Source organism: Cajanus cajan, chromosome 4 (genome assembly GCF_000230855.2).
Source record: "Cajanus cajan strain Asha chromosome 4, NIPB_CcT2T_4, whole genome shotgun sequence".
Taxonomy (NCBI): domain Eukaryota; kingdom Viridiplantae; phylum Streptophyta; class Magnoliopsida; order Fabales; family Fabaceae; genus Cajanus; species Cajanus cajan.
This window is the reverse complement of record NC_138520.1, coordinates 78,138,767-78,159,339: the sequence shown is the minus strand read 5'-3', so window position 1 is coordinate 78,159,339 and position 20,573 is coordinate 78,138,767. Positions and strand designations below refer to the sequence as shown.

The 20,573-nt window shown below is 22.7% G+C and overlaps 1 long non-coding RNA gene across 1 annotated transcript; it reads right to left on the bottom strand.

Annotated features, from left to right (window-relative positions):
* Positions 1–4,337: 4,337 nt before the first annotated feature.
* On the bottom strand, positions 4,338–5,612 carry LOC145957112 (uncharacterized). Its single transcript, XR_014433530.1, has 2 exons — positions 4,773–5,612; positions 4,338–4,678 (listed from the first exon to the last, which is right to left on the bottom strand). It is a non-coding gene; the product is annotated as an uncharacterized LOC145957112 (long non-coding RNA).
* Positions 5,613–20,573: the final 14,961 nt, after the last annotated feature.

The window sequence follows — 20,573 nt, the reverse complement described above, 5'->3', positions numbered from 1 at the left end:
ATTTATTTGAAGAATTTCAAATTTTTAGGTGAAATATTTTGTTTGAACGAAAAATTTACAAAGAATTTGAAATCTAAGGGGGGTGTATTGGTTTAGGATTTCGTAGGATTTTAAAAGACTTTTTTTGAGTAAAAAAGTCCATTGGTATTCAATCAGGATTTTATGTCACTTAAAAACAATTCAGTGGTATTCAATCTGGATTTTTAGGATTTTTTAAAGAGTCCATTAAAATCCACCGGTATTCATTTGAGATTTTTTACAACTTAAAAACAATCCATTGGTATTCAAAAATTTAAGGATTTTAAAGGATTGTTGTGTGAGAGGGATTTTGAAAGACTTTCTAGTGTTATCTATAAATACCAGATTCATAAAACAATCCCATCCAAACCCATCGGATTTTGAAGGATTGTTTGAAATGATTTTTCAAGTGTTTTAAGAATTTTCAAGTGAGTTTTTCATCTTTTTTTTCTATGCTCCTGTCTTCTCCATTTTTTCTCTACTAATAATACTACACTATTGTTCATTGCTCATATATAATACTATTCTCATACCATTCTCCTATTTTGTGAAACTCTAATATGTAAATGATAGTGTCATTGACTTGTTTTATTTTTCTGTTCGTTCTCTTTAATTGACTTACTTTATTTTATTCTATGTAGTTGAATTTGTTCCTTTATATAACACAAAAAAATACTTGAAATTTTAACTTTTAAGTGGTAATTTTTTTTATGACACACGTTAAGAAAAGAAAAAGGTGAAAGATGAAATTGATATCATAATCTCAACAATATATATATATATATATATATATATATATATATATATAAATAAAAGATGAATTTGTTAGGGTTTTTGTGAGTAGAATGAGATAAAAATGGATCTTAGGGGGAAGAACCCTCTTAGCATAAAAATTGCGAATTCTCTCTTTCCCTTGAATTTGTTACTCTTATCCCTCCTCCTTTTATGACTCAACAATTATTTTATTTTTTTTACTATGAATTTTTCTTTTTTATTTTTATATTATGAAATTAAGATTTTTTATATTTTAAAAAAAGAAAATTAACATAAGACATTGCAATATCTAATTTTTTAGGGTTTAGGATTTATGCCTTCATTAACTTATTTTTTAAAAAAGAAAATATTGTTAAAATATTTGTTAGAATAATTTATATTTATAAATATCGTTAAAAATTATCATATATATATATATATATATTCTCTATATCTAAATACTTCTGTTTATATTAAAAAATTATATATCTAAATATTTTTTCAGTATCGAATATACTAATTTTTTATATAAAAAATTATCTTATGTTTCTATATTTTCGTTTTTACATTTTTTTTTATAATAACTGAGGTATTTGATCCATTTGGATAGCAAAAATATATTCGATCTTGTATGATGGTGTGCTTCTAAAAATAATAATATAATTTTATTGATTTTGTCTATTATCCGTAATTATTTATATAACTATTTTTTAACATATATTGTTTTAGTAATTCAAATGGGAGATTCACAAGGAAATAATAAAGAAAAATGAAAAGAGAAGGAAAACTATGAAGCTTGGATTAAGGATGATTCCGATGAATTGTTACAATTGATAGTGGATGCTATAAAAAGAGGATAGAATATTATAGAGAATTATTATTATTATTTATCTAGACATTATTTTTTTTATTTATTATTTTTATCTTTGACTCTTTTTAAATTTGAATGTATAATTTTTTTTAAATCTTATCAAATGTCAAAACTCCACAAAATCCCACAGAATCCATTAAAATCCTAATTTAAAAGTCTTGCAGAATCCATTAAAATCCTGATTTTAAGTCTTGTAGAATCTTGCAAAATCTTAAAAGTAATGAAAATCCTGCAAAGTCTTTTAAAATCCGCAGGATTTTTTTAACTAAAAAAGTCCTTTAAAATCCTAATCCAATACACCCCCCTAAGTATTTGTGAAAATTTTTAAAATAGTAAAATTTCAAATTCTCCTAAAAAAGCAAGAATTTGAAAATTTTCATATTTTTTTCTTATTTTTCTTATATATTTTATCTTATCTTTTATTTCTTTGTGTTTTTAATTATTAAATATTTTTAAAATTATTAAATATTATTTTTTAAAATTATTAAACATTTAAAATTGGCAAATATTTTTTTTATAAAATTTAATTTAAAATTTTCAACATATGAAAATATTTTTAAAATCAATTTTACCGAATCAAATTATCATATATCCAAATTAAGATACATCTTAAAGAATTACAAATTTAAACTTTGTATATTGATAAGAAACTTTTTTATGAGCCTTAAAATTAATGTCACATGGAGATAAATCGAGTGAGTGACAAATTATTGAAACCAAATTTGTAACTTAAAAATAAATAAAGACTAAAAAAAAACATACAAAATATCTTTATTTGTATTTATTTTAATGGTGATTAATATTTATTTTATCATTAATCATATTAACATTAACATGTTTTTTTTAATAATAACCACATATACATTGATGTAGAACGTCGGCAGTGGATCTCCAGAGAAATTTGTGTTATGTATGCGACACATCCAAATCGGCTTAAGCCACTTTTCCAGAATAAGCATATACAAATCACACTACCAAAGTATTTTAAACCATATAAAACCCTAACATATCCTCCCTTAAACTGAATTGCAATTTGCAATCAGTTTAGTCATATATACATTTTAAAAATTCCCATTCTATGCCTTAACCTCTAGCAAGATTCCGATTACAGAGACTTAGTCATGATGTTAGCCACTTGTTCCTGTTTTTTTTTTCCAGGACGCATAACTCACCAGTATTAAGTTGGGCACAAGGGTACAATAAGAACTGGTGATGTTCAAGTACATCTATGAGTTAATGATAAAAAAAGACAAATAACTAGTTTATTACAGTCCTGGGTCTTGATTTTCCTATCCCTAAACACCTCCAACAAGTATAGTTCTAGATCTTAATCTTTCACAATGTATTCTCCTCTTCTATTCACGTTTCTCATTCAGTGCTATATCACAATCACAATACCCTACCATCTTCTATTCCTTCAATTCCCAACCCTCTCTCTTTAAATTTCCAACTCTCTAACAGTAAAACCATTATTGGCACACATTCCCTTCAACTTAATTAAATTCACACTATCATTATGATTAAACTTATATTTAAAATGGGTACTAGGTAACTACCAGTGTGAAGGTACGACATTCGTGAAGCGAAGCGGAGGTGCGTCGCAATCGAGGTAGTTTTTGTGACCTAGCATAGGAGCGAGTAGAGAGTGCCAGAACGAGGAGTCCCTCGCACTTAACTAAAACTGATTGCAATTTAAAATTGTTTTATTAAAAAATTTATTACTGTAAAAAAAAAAAAAACACTCTATCCGTGTAATTAATTTTAAAGAAAAATAATTTTGAACAGACTTAAGTGTAATTTTTGTAAGGGTTGTTTTTTTTTTGGAAAAATGTGGAATGAAAAAGTATAGTTTGAACGGTGGTTACAGGAATAAAGTAATTCAAGAAATATGTATGTTAAATATATAGGGTAATTTTTTTTAATTAATAGTATAAATAATTATATAAATTAAATATAAACACAAGTATAATTTTAGTTATATATATAAATAAATAAAATTATATGATTATATCTATATGTAAAAATATAGTATATGTGAATATAATATTATATATATATATATATATATATATTTATAATTATGATTATTATAACTATAATATAAAATAATGTTATTTAATATAATTAAGTGCAGCGTGGTATTTTGTATGATTAATATAGATGATGTAAAATCACGGTTATAATAACATTTAAATTATAATTCAAAGAATAAATAGCTTAATGATTTATAATATGAAACCATTTTTTTAAAATATTTTTTAATTAAATTGTATATTTTTTATTAAACACGTTATTAGTCCACATCATTGTCAAAATTTCACATCGATTTATAAATTAAAAATTGTATAATTTATACTAATATATAAAGAATCCATCTTATTTACATTTGATATTTCATTATACTTTATTAAAAGAAAATTAAAAAATAAATAATTATTATAGTAACTACCATTAATTTTTATTTAGAGGGTTCGACATTTAATAGTTATACACAGATAAAATATTAGAAGCTTGTGTGTAATTATTCAAAGAGAATATAAGAAGATTTTTTTTATATATAAGAGGTATAATGCTATTTTTATTACTTAATTATCTTTATTATTTAATTTTATTTTTATTTTATTTTTAATTTTTAAATAAAATATAGTATCTTGATGAAACTAGTTTTAACTGGAGAGTCGTTTTATCCTAAATGAAAAATTCACAAGATGGATATTATTTTTTCATCTCGCATAACCCAACCTTAAAAATTTACAAGAGCAAAAATGATTTTGCTCACATGACAATCCGACTGAAAGCTTGTAATGAAATTTCTGTACTAACGAGAAAGAAAAAAGTCAACCTTTTCTTTTATGTTGATTATATCTTTATAAGAGTTATGTGAGAATTTATGTAAACTGAGTGGAAATTAAAACTCAAACACAGAATTACAAATATATAGTACTTTAGTACATGACGAACGATAACAATAAAAATATAAAAAGATGAACTTCATTTCACCAGTGGATCCCAAGTTTAGGTGGACAACACAAAGACCTGTTGAAACCAGAAAAAGGAATTCTATTAATAGAAGCACACAAAGTTTAAAGAATTTCCACATACATAACATATCATAAAAGCAAATCATTACCTATTGATCTAAGTGTCCAACACAATCACTCCAAGCTCCTTAAAAGCGTCAAGCACCTGTTTTTGAGTGGGATAATATTCCCCTTCAGGATCATAATAGCACTGCATGCACAAAATATATATACATTCCCATTGTTGGGAGTACACATGCGGCTATGAGGATGAAGAATGCTTTACTTTCTTCATCTTCAGACACTCTCCGTGATTGCGCCTCTGCGCTTCATTGTAGAGAGTGGAAATTCAATGAAACATTCATTCCCATTGTCCTTCAATCCCTCTCTTCTAATCACAATTTATAACAAAATTTTGGAGTTTCTTCAATTTTCAAATACATGTTATTAAATTCTCGCTGATATTTTTATTTCTTTATTCTTATAAGAACCAAATAGAAACAGATCGTGCATGCAAATGAAAATTGAACAAACTCCAAAAAGCTTGAGAGGAGAAGGGATTGAATAGGTACCCTTGTTTTGCTCTTTTGGACTATTGGATAATACAAAACGGAGTTGTGAATAAAGAACCATTGTTTTTGGATTCTAATTCCTAAGCACTAGTGAATAGTCTGATCTAGGAAAAAATGTCAATCTACAATTGTGAGAAAAGGAAAGTGAAATTAACAATGAGAAAGAATGGGGAAATTCGAAATAGAGGGAAAGAAATTAGACTAAAAACGGAGAAGATTGGCAAGAAGGGTTGTGGACAAAGATATGAAGATGAATTATTATGAAGGGATTAGGGGAATATATATAGAGGTGATCCAAGAGACTGAGCCTGAGTTTCTAATGGATACAAACATATGCTCTACTTAACTCACGAATACAAATAAAATTAAAAAACGTAATACTCTTTCGAGTACTGAATACAAGGATTAAAAAATAGTTTACACTGATTACGAAAATTATATACAAGACTCTTTTTATTTATTTATTTTTATAAGATCTTCTTATTAATTATATATTTTTAAAAATATTTTATTTAATATATAATCTTTTAATTAAGCAAAAGATAATAAATACTTGAATTTAATTAGATAAAATTTTATCTCTTATAAGAATTGGAGAAAATAAATAGACATGTAGATATCTCTTTTTTAAATATTAATTAATTAAATAAAAATTGATTAAGTGAAAAGGGACGAATTTAATGTACTTAATTAAATTAGTTAATTTTCTTAAAAAAGTATGATATAATTTAGTTGAAAGAATATTATAATTAAGAAAGAATATAATAGTTATAATATATATCATTTAATTACACTAATTTTATTTTTAAAAAATGACTTAATTTTCTAAACAACCCTTCCTTAAAACTTGACATTTAGAATACAAAAACACCATTGAAAATGTATACAATCTCAATTAACTAAATAGGTATTACTTATTTTTGAGATAGTGTCTTCAATTGAGAAAACTTAGTTGAGTTTACTCAAATTTAATGCTAACAAACATGATTTTTTTTTAGTTATATTCAAAATAAGAAGAAGTATTTATTAATTTTATTTATAAAAAAATATTATATTAAATGACCCTTTAATGAAATATATTCTATTAATTAAAGAAATTGTTTAATTTGATGCTTACATTTTTAGATAATTTTACTCTTATAATTAATTATCCTTTTATAAAATTATAATTTTTTTATTTTTTATTTGTAAATTTCATATCATGTATTTTTAATAACTATCAACTATTACATAATTTTTATTATTAATTATTTTTTTAAAAATAATTTATAGAAATACAAAGTGTCTCTTATACACTAATTTAATATAAAAAGTACATCTTATCAAGAAAATTAATAAAAAGTATTTTAAATTAATTTTTATTAAAAAGACCACATAACACTTTCAATTGTGTATTATAAAAAAGACGAGAGAGAGTAAAAAGTATTGATTGATAAGACATTTAATAGAAAATAAAATTAACATACACACCTATTATTAAGTGAAAAGATTTTACTGTTGTGGTTAATGAATATTTAAATTCGTGCATATATTTATTATTATTTATTTATTGTTATTATATATTCATTTATTACATTTACAAAAATTAAATTTTAAATAAATATCTACAATTTATCGTTATTATTATTTATTTATTGTTATTATAAATTCAATTATTTATTATTAGTATTTTATTATATTAATTTATTACATTTATAATTTAAACAACTAATATTTTAATATGTGAAATGATAATTATATATAACTAATTTTTTTAATAATTTATATATATATATATATACTATATTTAAGTATATGGATTATATTTAAAATTTGTAAATATAAATATTTTTAAATATATAAATTAAAATTTTGATTTAAGATAAATAATTTATATTATGATACAAGGTTATTTTTAATTGTTGATCATTTATTTAAAAAAATATTAAATTTAAATATAAATAATTATGATAAATAAAAATTAAATTGGATGAGGAGTTAAAAGAATCTTTAAAAATGTTTTCGTCGAAGAAAAAGTTATAAAAATATTCTCACATAAAATAGTTGTTCGTGTTTAATATATAAGTGTTGATTATTCTTAGTTATTTTATTATTTTTATATTTAATTCCAAGGAGAGTCTAGCTTAATTGCTTCAACATGAGACAACAATGTTGTAAATTTTTTTTTTTTTTTTTAAGTAAAGATAAGAAACATTACAAAGATGATCGTAATGAAGATTGAACCTAGGCCTTCATGCTTCTAACTACCTCTGATCCCTTCCCTCCCAACTACTAGGCTAACCCTAGTGGTTTATGTTGTAAATTCCTTTATTGAGTTAGGTTCCTATAGATAAAAAATATATTAATTGAAAAGATATTTAATATAAAGATAATAAATTTTAAATGCACATTTATTATTAAGTATTAGAGGAAGATAATAAAACTTAATGGTGTAGTTATTGAGTTTTGAATTAATGCTTTAGTTCATTGATTATTATAAATTCATTTATTATATTTATAAATTTTAATAATTAATGTGTTTATTTATTTATTAAAAAGTATTTTTTTAATAGTTTCATAAAATTTATTTTTTAATCTCTATGTTTAAAACTTAAAAATATTTTATGCTAGTCCTATTCGTATTTTATTTCCTTTTAATCATTGTTGTCTATTTATATAAGGACTAAAAATAAAATTTATGAAATTTATAGAGATTATAAAGTAATTTTTATGAAATTATAGAATTAAAAATGATATTTTTAGAGATTGAAATGTAATATTTTTTATTTTATAAACTAAAAATTAAATTTCACGAAATTATGAGTCAAAAGGGTAATTAATTAAAATTTTTACAATTAAAATTTATAAAAACTTAAATATGTTTTTAAATTTTGTAAAATGATCAAGTTTTTATTTTATTTCATACAAATTTTTTTAATTTTTTATTCTTTTAAAATTTGTAAACATTATTTTTATTTTTGTAAAATAAGTAAATTTTGGTTTTGGTCCTATAAAAAAATTTATTTGGTATTTATCCTATAAGATCTAAAATCATTTTCTTGCCTCTAACAACGATTTCAAGATAGATTAATAAATTTAGTTTAAAAACATATATTAGATGATCATTTGATCTTTTAATTAATAAATAAGTAGTTAAAAATAATTAGACAATAATAATAAATAATAATAATTCTAAATTTTAGAAACAACAAAACAAGAAAAAAATTATGATGACAAAAATCAAAATTTACTCATTTTACATGAACTAAATATATATATATATATATATATAGATATATATATACTATTTCATAAATATAATAAATAAATTTATAATAATACATGAATGAAGGCAAAAATTTGAATACTCAATAATTATACTTTTTTTTTAACTCCTACACATAATAATAAATGTACATTAAAATTTCATTATTTTTCTATTAAATGTCTCACCAATTAATTTTTCTTGTCCTTGGGAATCGAACTCAATAACAAGAGAGTTTGCCCCACTCACGTAAGTTGTTCAAATAAATGAGTTAGACCCCACTTGATATATAAAATGTCCTTAGTTTAAGCAGAAAATTTTCAAAATTTAATATTTAATTTTAAAAATAAAATTCATAAATATAATAAATGAAAGTATAATAATAAATGAATAAATGCATGGATTCAAATATTCACTAATGACACATTTAATTTTTTTCTTTCTAAATTACATTTTTAGTCTCTATTTTTATCTATATAATTAAAATAGAAATTCTCTTATTTTTAAAGATATGAAATTTTGGACTTATTCACAATTTGATATTTATTGATCGTTAAATTTTTAGGTTATCAAATAATTTATTATAACTTAAATGACGTGATATATAAGAATAAAAATTCAAAAAAATAAAATAATATATATATATATATATATATATATATATATATAAAAGACCTTCTTTTATATTTATTTTTTTAAGTGATTCATGTTTATTTTATTAATAAAAATCTTATTTTCAGTTTATTATTATTTTTATGTCAAATATCATATTACTAAATGTCACATCACTTAATATGAATAAACATTAAAATTTAATGATTAGTAGATATCAATTTAATGGGAAAACAAAATTTCATATTTATAAAATTAAAGACACTAAATATTTTTATTTTAAAATAAATAGACCAAAATTACAAATTGATTAAAATACCAAAAAAGTAAATTTGTCTATTTTCTTTCAATTAATGAATAAATTTTAATTTATTTATATTTTTAATAAACTATTTATTATTAATTTGAATTATTAAGTAATAATTTCATTATGGTATTTTTTTTTGCTTTCACAACATTGTTTTAAGGTTTTTTTAAAATTAATTTGATTCAGTCGAGAGATAAATAAAATCTGACCAAAGATTATTTATACCAAAGATCAAATATAAATATTTTTAAAATTATTGAAGTATAATCTTATTATTTATTATTTATTATTTATTATTTATTATTTATTTTATGTTTATTTTTGAATTCTACCTCTACCCATCCTAAAACAAAACCATTGAAATTTCTGCTCAATACAAGTTAAAGTTGGGGGAAAAGAAACTTAATTTTCGCTGTGCTCGGAATGTTTTCATAGATTAGAGAGAAAATTATTGGTCAAAGACAATCAGCAGTTACAAATTTACAGACTGCATCTTTTGTATTCTTCCTAAACTGAAACTGGAGAAAAGATGAATACTTCCTTAAGAGTACTATAATAAGGCCCCTCTAAACTGAAACTGTGTTCTAACATCTAATAAAACTTCAATATGAATTATTATTCAATCAATAAGTTTCATTTTAAATATAATTAAACTGTGTTCACGAGTAATTTTTCTATTTTATTAATATTTTTATTTAGGTATAATAATATTATATTAAATTTTAAATAAAAGTATTGAAAGAATAAGAATATTTTTCAATTTTATTAATTGTTTGCTTATTTTATTTTAAAATATATAATAAAAAAACTGTTTGAATCGTTTATTACATAAGAAATTTAAATTTTATAATGTTAAAGTTTATTATTTTAATTTGTTTTAAATATAAAAAACATACATCGTTAATAAAAAATATAAATGATGTATTTAAATTTCTGTATAATATAAGAACTTTCTAATTTTTAATTTTTTCCCTATAATTCTTAAAAATTAAAATGAATAAGTCACGTAGAAGAAATAAATACGGTGAAAGAAAACCCCTGTAGAATATTTTAGACTAAATTATATTTTTAACTCTCTTATAATATTAAATTTGTAATTTTAGTCTTTTATTTTTTTTTTCAATTTCAATCATCCAATCCAATTTTATAAAATCAATGAATTTTGTTTCCGTGATTAAAAGTTCATTCATTAATTGTTAAGATTGTGAGGTTAATCATGATCTCACATTAAATAAATTATGTTATAATTAATATTTAATAATATTGAAGTTAAATTTTATTTGTATTTATATTTTTTATCTCTTAAATGTGGTAAAATAAATTATGTTATAATTAATATTTAATAATATTGAAGTTAAATTTTATTTGTATTTATATTTTTTATCTCGTAAATGTAGTAAAATGATATGAATATGTGATGAAAATAAGAATTAAAAGTATAAATCCATCTAAATATTATTAAATATTAATTATGATTTTTTTTTAATGTTAGATCAAGAGAAACGTTACAATTTTAATGATTAAAGGGCAAACATATATACAGTGAAGGAATCAAAATTATAAATTCTATAAAATTGAAAGACTAAAATTGTAGAATTAAAATTTGGAGAATCAAAATTGTTGATTTAATATTATAGAAAAACAAAAAGTACAATTTAATGTAGGCATGATATATTTAATAAAATTCTTTAATGTGAGAAAGAACATGTCATCGAGAATGACCTTTAATGTGATAATAAAAATTATCAATATGAACCTTTATTTATTTATTTATTTACACCAACCCTTATCATCCATCTCTCAAAATTAATCATATAATGTATTGAAAGTCAGGAACATAAGAAATGGTACCAAAACAAAACAGAATTACATGGTGAATACTTGGTGTGTTTATATGTATGTACATAGAAAAGGAAAAACAAAATCTAAGTACATAAGGTTGATTCAGAAATTCAAAACTATAAAGTAAGCGAAAATTAAACAGAATTACATATAAAGTACTTAAAGCTTCGATGATACATGAGATGAACGGAAACAATGAAAACATAAAATGGTGAACTTAATTCCATTAGTCATCGAGTCTGGAATTAATGGCAAAACACGTACTCCCAGCAAGCAGTAAGAGCACAACAAATGAGATTTGTTATATGCATACAGAAATCATAACAGCAAACAAATCACATATATACAAATATATTACCAATTGATAAGAGTCCAACACAATCACCCTCATTTTCCATCTCAAAGGTGTCTGGCACCTTTTGGTGGGACTCGTGAAATTCCCCATTTGGGTCATAGCTAGTCTCATATTTGAAAGTTTTTCATGGTAGAAAATAATAATAATAAAAAAAAGCATGCCATGGCCAATTGAGGTCACATAATGGTACGTGACGGTGCCACTACGACGCATGCGGCTACGAGAGTTTAGATACTTACTTCATCCTCATCTTCTTGTTATGGCGATATCTTCAGTGTCCAGCTTCCTCTGGTCTTTTCCATTGCTTCCATCTCATTGTGTTCCATTGTTGTGAGATTCCACATACATCTCAAAGAATGTTCATTGAATGAAATCAGACATATACATTCTTTTTCAATCCCCCTTTTATTAACGATGATTTGCAAATCATTGTTAAAGAAAGGGTTGAAGGATAATGAAAAAATATGTATTTTTATTCAATTTTCACTCTTTGATCTCTGTGCAATCTCTCTCAATAATAGAGCGTGGTGATAGAAGCAATAGAAGAGATCGAAGGAAGTTGTACGCGAAAAATATCACCATAACAAGAAGATGAAGATGAAATAAAGTATCTTCACCCTCGTATAGCTGCATGCATTGTAGCACCACCGTCTCTTACCATGATATGAGCTCAATTGGCCATGGCTGACTCCATTTTTTCTACCTTCTAAAACTTACAAAATTGGATTAGACTGGCTATGACCTAACTGGGGAGTTTGTTAAGACACAATTACAAAAGTTGCTGGACATCTTTGAGGAGGAGAATGTGGGTGATTGTGTTGGACACTTAGATCAATAGCTAATATATTTATTATGTAATTGGTTTGCTTTTATGATCTATGTATGCATGCAAATGAAAATTGAACAAGCTCCAAAACAAACTTGTCGCAAATTATCATGAGAGGCGAAAGGATTGCATAGGTATGCTGGTTTCACTCTTTTGGACTCTTGGATAATAACGAATATGGGAGTTGTGAGAAAAGAACCATTGTTTTTGGATTCCTCCAAAAGACACAAATGTGAGCTAGTGAATAGTCGGATCTGGGAAAAAAGTGTCCCTAAAATGGTGAAAAGGGAAAGGGAAACAATGAGGAGCAATAGACTGACTGGAGTCGCAAGAAGGGTTATGGGCAGAGATATAGTGATGAATTATTATGAAGAAATAAGGGGGAATGGATATGATCCAAGAGTCTAAGCCCGAGAGTTTCCAATGGATGCAAACATGCTACTCTGTCTCGGGTTTAAATATAAAAAAAACTTGATACACACCAATTAAAGTTATTTAATATCATTAATTTTATTAATTTCATTTTTAAAAAAATATATATTATCTTAAATGTCACTTAATTGAAATTTAATATTTCTTGTCAAAAAATAATTATTAATGCAAGAAACATTTTTAGATTAATGTTTCTATGGTTGATTTTTTTCATGTTAAAATAATATTTGATTAGTAAAAATTATGTTTCTCAAGATTAATTAGTTTTTTATTGTTAATTTTTGTTAGAAATGATAATAAGATGGGGCAAGTAAAGGTTTCAATATCCACGTTTCCATTCCCAAGTTTCTACTTTAAATTCATTCATGTTCTATATCCGATGACTATGAAATTTGTATTTCATTCTCATTCTCATCAAATATACTCGTACTCGTAATGTACCCACGCCAAAAATTAATTATTTTTGATAAAAAAAATTAAAAGAACAAGAATTCTAAGATAGAGTAATAATTATAAAATTATATTAATTAATTTTCATTTAAGATAAATTTAAAATAGAATAAAAATTACATAAATATCAAGTAATTTTTTTTAAAGAAAACTAAATTATTTTTCTAAAAGTTTAAAATGGGGATGGGGACGAGATAGGCACTGGACGGGTAAATATATATTCATTTATGTCTTTGTATACAATTTAATAAATTGTATTACCTTAACTTGTATCTGTTCTCGGTCAAATTTGATATTATCCATCAAAGTTAGAGTAGGCTCAAGCATTATCCCATATATGGATTTATTTTTCACCCCTAATTTTGACTTTTGGCACAATAAAAGACCGTTTTAGTACAAAATTTAAGAAATACAATTAATAAGTGCAATTTCATAAAAAAAATGTAACTTTCTAATATACCCATAAATCTTTAACCACTAGAGTTATCTTTGACTACTATAGTTAGTTTAATGGTTGAGGAAAAAGAGTTGAGGCAGTAAAAGTATAAGGACCTAGGTTCGATTTTAATTACGACAATCTTTATAATTATTCTCATCTTTACAAAAAAAAAATATTGATGCATGTATATTGATATAAAGAATCAATATTTAATGTATACTAATATTGTAAAGCCACAATCAATTTAAAACAAGTTAGAATTATTAAAATATCAAATATAACATATTGATTAATTAGAGTGAGATATTAAATAAAAAAAATGAGATTTAAATGCACATTTATTATTAAATGATGGGGAAGATAATAAACATTAATAATTTCATTGATGAGAGAGTAATTGAATTCACTTATTTATTGAACAGTTAGTATATATTCATTTATTATATTTATCAATTTTAATTTTTTAAATGATTTTTCTAATGTATGCTCTAGGACACACTTTAACAATTATTAAAATTTAGGCTTAATTGTACTTTTGATCCTTCTAATTTAGTGTATGAGTAATTTTGGTCCTCATAATTTGAATTGCTTAATTTTGGTCCATAAATTTAAATAATGGGCAATTTTAGTCCCACAAACAATTTACCATCTAAAATTTAACAGATGTTAATAATGTGAATTTTATGCGAAATAAACATTAATTATATATCATTTAATTTCTTACGTGTCAAATTATTTAATATTCAAATTTTAAATTCAAATAACATTGAAAACAAAATGAAAAAGGTATTGATATCAATCGTAGTGAGAATTTTTCACTAAAATAGAATTTTTTTAAAAAAATTTACCAAAAAAGCATCTGTACCAATTTATTTACCCAAGTAGCACCTTTCACTGTTCACGTTCAGAATTCGGTTCCCGGGGAATCGAATAATGAGCTGTTAATTTTTTTTTTTACGTTTTGGATTTGAGCATGGTGTAAAACTGGATCCAGAATGGCCCGTTCTCCTTCCAGAACGACCCTTTTTCCTTGCAGCACTTGCAGAACGGCCCGTTCTCCTTTTAGAACGGGTCGTTCTGGATGCAAAAAGACACACATGACGATGGATCAAAACGGGCCATTCTGATTGGACGTTCCAGTTTTAAAATTAACAGACTACGCGTGCAAGTAGAACGGCCCGTTCACAGCCAATTCTTCTTGGAGAACGGGCCGTTCCAGTTACAACATTAACACGTATAAGAAAGAGAAATATAAAATAAATGAATTTAAAATTTTTAAAATTTGAATATTAAATAATTTGACACGTAAGAAATTAAATAATATATAATTAATGTTTATTTAGCATAAAATTCCTATCATTAACGTCTGTTAAATTTTGGATGGTAAATTGTTTGTGGGACTAAAATTGCCCATTATTTGAATTTATGGACCAAAATTAAGCAATTCAAATTATGAGGACCAAAATTGCTCCTACACTAAATTAGGGGGACCAAAAGTGTAATTAAGCCTAAAATTTAATATTCAATGTATTTTTTAAGTATATTTAATATATGACGGAGTAAACAATAATAAATAGTATATTAACTTTGATTTTTAAAACTAATTTGATGTCATTTTTAACCCTATCCTTTCATTTGCTTTTTCACTCCAAATCAAATTAATAATGAAACAGATTTTAAAAATCTTTCATTAAAAATATTAGACATTATTTTATATTTTTTTAACTCTATTATATTTTTGTTGCTGTTAGTTTTTTCTATTATTGTCGTTGTCAAGTATGTTTCAAATTATACTAGTGTTATATTACAGTGTGGTATGTTCTTCATTTTCAAGTATTATGTTAGTGTCTATAAATAATTTTATAAAAAATTACTTTTTTGTTTTGATGAAAAAAAAAAATTAAAATTTTAAAAAGAATAAATAACATGTACAAAAATTAAAAATAAAATTAATTTAAATATATTTTTACTCCAAAGGACACAAATTAGAAAAACCGTTTTTTAAAATAAATTTTTAGATTTTTTATATTTTTCGTTGAAACTAAGGATATTTTAGACAATTTATTTTTAATTAATTTATATTTAATATTAATGGGGTTAGTTGATCATGGTGCGTGAGTATTGTAAATTTTATTACCTATAGAGTTGTGAAATAGGTTGAGCCACCTGGCCTAGCCTTCCAGTACAAGCCAAATGACGATTTAGGCTACGCTAGCTTAGCCTATATTTCTTTCAAGTTGTTATTTTTTTGTTCAACCTATTTCATGTTGAACCATCGAGCTATCGAGCCAAATTGGCCTTAATAAAAAAAAAATGATTTTATATAAAACATAAAAAATAATATAAAAAAATAAATCTTTTTTATTTTTTTAAATAATGATTAGAATTTATTATCATTTATTCATTTTAGTAAAAATATGCATGTTTTGAATTTGTGGAGTTGAAAAACAATTAGTTTTGTTTAGCGATGTATGTAATCAGATTAGATGGATTCGTTACCAAATTCATCAAAATTTAATTGGTTGGGATAAGTCAGATTTTAAATTTTACCAATCTCGACTCAATCACTCAATCACGAATAGGTTAGATTGGATTGAGTCAATTAGGTCAATATAATTAAACATAATTTTTTTTATCAAATTTAAATATTTTAAAACAGATACAAATCATTTGATACTTTGTTGCAAATACAATATTATCAATATATGAAGAAAACAATGATACAAACTAAATTCAAAATAAATTTATTTTGTTTATTACATTATTATCAACTCAAACAACCAACGTTAACTGACACAAAATAAAATTTAAAATAAACATGTTCTATTATTACAATACTATCAATACAAAAACATAAAATTTGTTATTAGATAAGAATGATAATTAATGAGTATTATTCTAAACAAGTGACTATCCAAGCACTATTATTATTATTATTATTATTATTAATATTATTATTATTATTATTATTAATATTATTAATCTATATAACTATCTCGGATTAAGCCATGAGTCAAAAAAACATAAAACTCATTACCATACTTGTACAATGTTATATTTTGATTAGGTTGGGCTAGATTTGACCCTAATAGTAAGAAAATATGATTTGGAGTCGGTAAATTAGTTTGGGTCAACTTGAGTTCGTATATTACCCGTAAATGCTTACACTCTTTAATTCTATTAATAAAAGAAAAGATAAGGTTAATAAATTACAAAAAAATAAAAATAAAGAAAAGTTATATATATATATATATATATATATATATATATATATATATATATATATATATATATATATATATATATATATATATATATATGAGAAATCAAATGACTCTAAGAGTAGCTTTTGCTTAAATCACTCCACTCAATATGATGTATATTGAATTTCAAAGATCTAACCATTAAATCAAAAGTTTTTAATGCATAAATCAAATCTACAAATTTTTAAAAATTTTGAAAACTATTTGATACTTCATTTTGTTAATTCAAATTGACGGATAATCATAAAAATATTTAATACATTGATTTGAATTTATATGTCGAAGTATCATATGATTTTCAAATTTTAAAAAAAAATGTGTAAACTTCATCTATACATTAAGAGCATTTAATTTAATGATTGGATTGTTAAAATCTAACATACATAATGAATTATTGAGTAAAGTAACTTAGGCAAGAGTTACTTTTAGAGTCATTTAATCCCTCCTTTTATTTATTATATATATATATATATATATATATATATATAATTTAACTTATTTCTCTTCTTTTTCTGTTATAATTTTTTTTCAAAGATGACAAAAGAAAAAAAAATTATTACAACCCAAAGCTTATATTTTAATATATTATATTTTAATTTATGTTTTTTTAATAATTATTATTTATATTAAATTATTCTTTTATTCTTTTATTTTTCTATTGGATCTGTTTAAAGAATATAGGCTAGCATAGTCTAAATTTATTTGACCTGTTGGATTACGTGGGCCTGATTTTATTTAGGTCATTTTTATAAAGGTCAAACTTGACTTTATTATTGGGCTGGTTAGGTCGGCCCATTAGGTAAAACTTAATTTAACATTTATAATTACATTGTTCAATCCACATAGATAAAAAAAAATTAATTGGTGAGACGTTTAATAAAAATATAATAGATTTAAAATGCACATTTATTATTAAGTGATGGAGGAAGATAATGAGTTTTAATGGTGTAATTATTAAGTATTTTATTTTTTTCCCTTCATTAATGGATTATTATAAATTCATTTATTATACATATGAATCTTAATTTTTATTTTAAAAAATATCATATTGAAAAAATCTTTGATAATATTGAATTCTTTCCTTTTGTAATCGTCACTTTTTTAGTTAAAATTTATTTCTATTTAGTTGTCAATCTAAAAGTTTAAAATAATATTAATTATTTTTTTTATTAATCTTACATTTTAAAAAAACTTATGACATTAATTATTCATATCCATTTAGACTCTCTAATTTTATTGATAAAAGAAAAGATAAATATTAATAAATTAAAATAAAGAAAATAAAAAAATTTATATATATATATATATATATATATATATATATATAAACACATACAAATATAAATTACATCAATAAAATCAATAGTAAAATTTAACTTATTTCTCTTTTTTTTCTTCTACAATTTTTTTTTCAAAGATGATAGAAGGAAAAAAGATTATTACATCCTAAAACTTATATTTCAATGTATTATAGTTTAATTTATATTTTTTAATAATTATTATTTGTATTAAATTATTCTTTTATTTTTATTTTTCTATTGGACTAATCCAAAGTCTGTAAGCTAGTCTAACCTAATTTTATTTAACTTATTGGATTACGCAAGTCTAATTATATTTAGGTCATTTTTATTAAGGCCCAGCTTGACTCGATTATTGGACTGGTGGCCCATCATGTAAGACTTAATCTAATTACCTATAGTTCGTTTCCTATAGATAAGAAAAATAATTGGTGAAATATTTAATAAAAAAGATAATAAATTTAAAATACACATTATTATTAAGTGATGGAGGAAGATAATAAGTTTCAATGGTGTAATTATTAAGTATTTGACTTTTTTGCCTTCATTAATTGATTATTACAAATTTATTTATTGTACATATGAATGTTAAATTTTAAAAACAAAAACATCATATTGAAAAAATCTTTGATCATATTTTATTCTTTCCTTCTATAATCGTAAGTCTTTTAGAAAAAATTTATTTCTATTTAATTATCGTTCTAAAAGTTCAAAATGACATTAATTACTTTTTTTATATAAATTATATATTTATATCTTACTTAACTTTAATTTTAATTATATTTACACATTGATAACGAATACACATTTATCAGGGAGCCAAATGAAAGACGTATATAAGAAAATCTCAAAATTATTTTATAAAAAATTAAAAATATTATTATGTCTCTTGATTTATGTAAAATAATTTTAAAATGATTATGAAAAAAGAATAAAGATAACATAAAGTAAGAAAATTTTGCTATACATTTTCCCACTAAAACTAAGAAAATTTTAGTCTATTTATTTTTTTGTCATGTTTTTTACATAGATAAAAAAAAATTTAATTGGTGAAACATTTAATAGATAAATAATAATTTTAAATACACATTTATTATTAAGTATCGAGGAACATATCAGTTTTAATGGTGAAATTAATGAGTATTCAATTTTTTTATTCATTAATTGATTATTAATTATAAATTTATTTATTATACATACGAATTTTAATTTTTTTAAAAAAAATATCATATTGAAAAATTTGTTTATTTAGTTGTTTAAAAATTCAAAATGAAATTAATTTTTTATTATTAATTATATACTTACATCTTATCAAAATTTTAATTATATTTACACATTAATAAATAATACACATTTATTAGGAAGTCAAATGAAAGAGAGTATAATAGAAAATATTAAAATCATTTTATAAAAAAGAAGATAATTTATTATGTCTCTTGATTTGTGTAAAATAAATTTATCAACTATTAAAAAATAATAAAGATGGTATAAAGTACGAAAAATTTGCTATACCTTTTCCCGCTAAAAGTAAAGACATTTTGGATAATTTAGTTTTTGGCATTTTTTTTTCATTTATTCAATAAATTATATTAATTACTGAAATATTTAATGCAAGTGAGATTTAAATGCACATTTATTATTATATATTAGATGAAGGATAGTGGGTTTTAATAGTGTCATTAATGAGTCTTTTTAATTAATGCATTCATTAATTGATTATCACATTCATTTATTATATTTATTTATAAATTTTATTTTTTAAAATATCAAATTTTAAATTAAAGGTTTAAATGTTTTATATTTTTTTATTATAACTTAATTATATTTTAAGTGTCATAATGGGTTGACATATGGTTCACGATCCGATCTAAGTTTGCTTTTTTGTGACAAGTTTGACACCTTCTACAACTATTAAAATTCTATTTTGGTAGATATATTTACTCAAGAAAGTTTCTTGATGCTATAGGCAAAATTCCTCTAGTAAGATTCTAGTAACCCTAGTTCAGTAAGTAAAGTCCCAAATGAAATTGGACAATATTAAGCTTCAGTGAACTAACTAAGTGGATGGTAATATTTGGTTCAAAAATCCTCAACATACCATTGACTTCATACCAAAAAATCATGGGATGTCATCCCTTATCTATCATTTATGTGTGTATAGAGAATAGATCCATTTACTTCAAAAGTAATTATACTAATACTTACTTTACTCAATAACTTATACTTTATATTAAATTTTAATAATCTAACCGTTGAATTAAATTTTTTAAT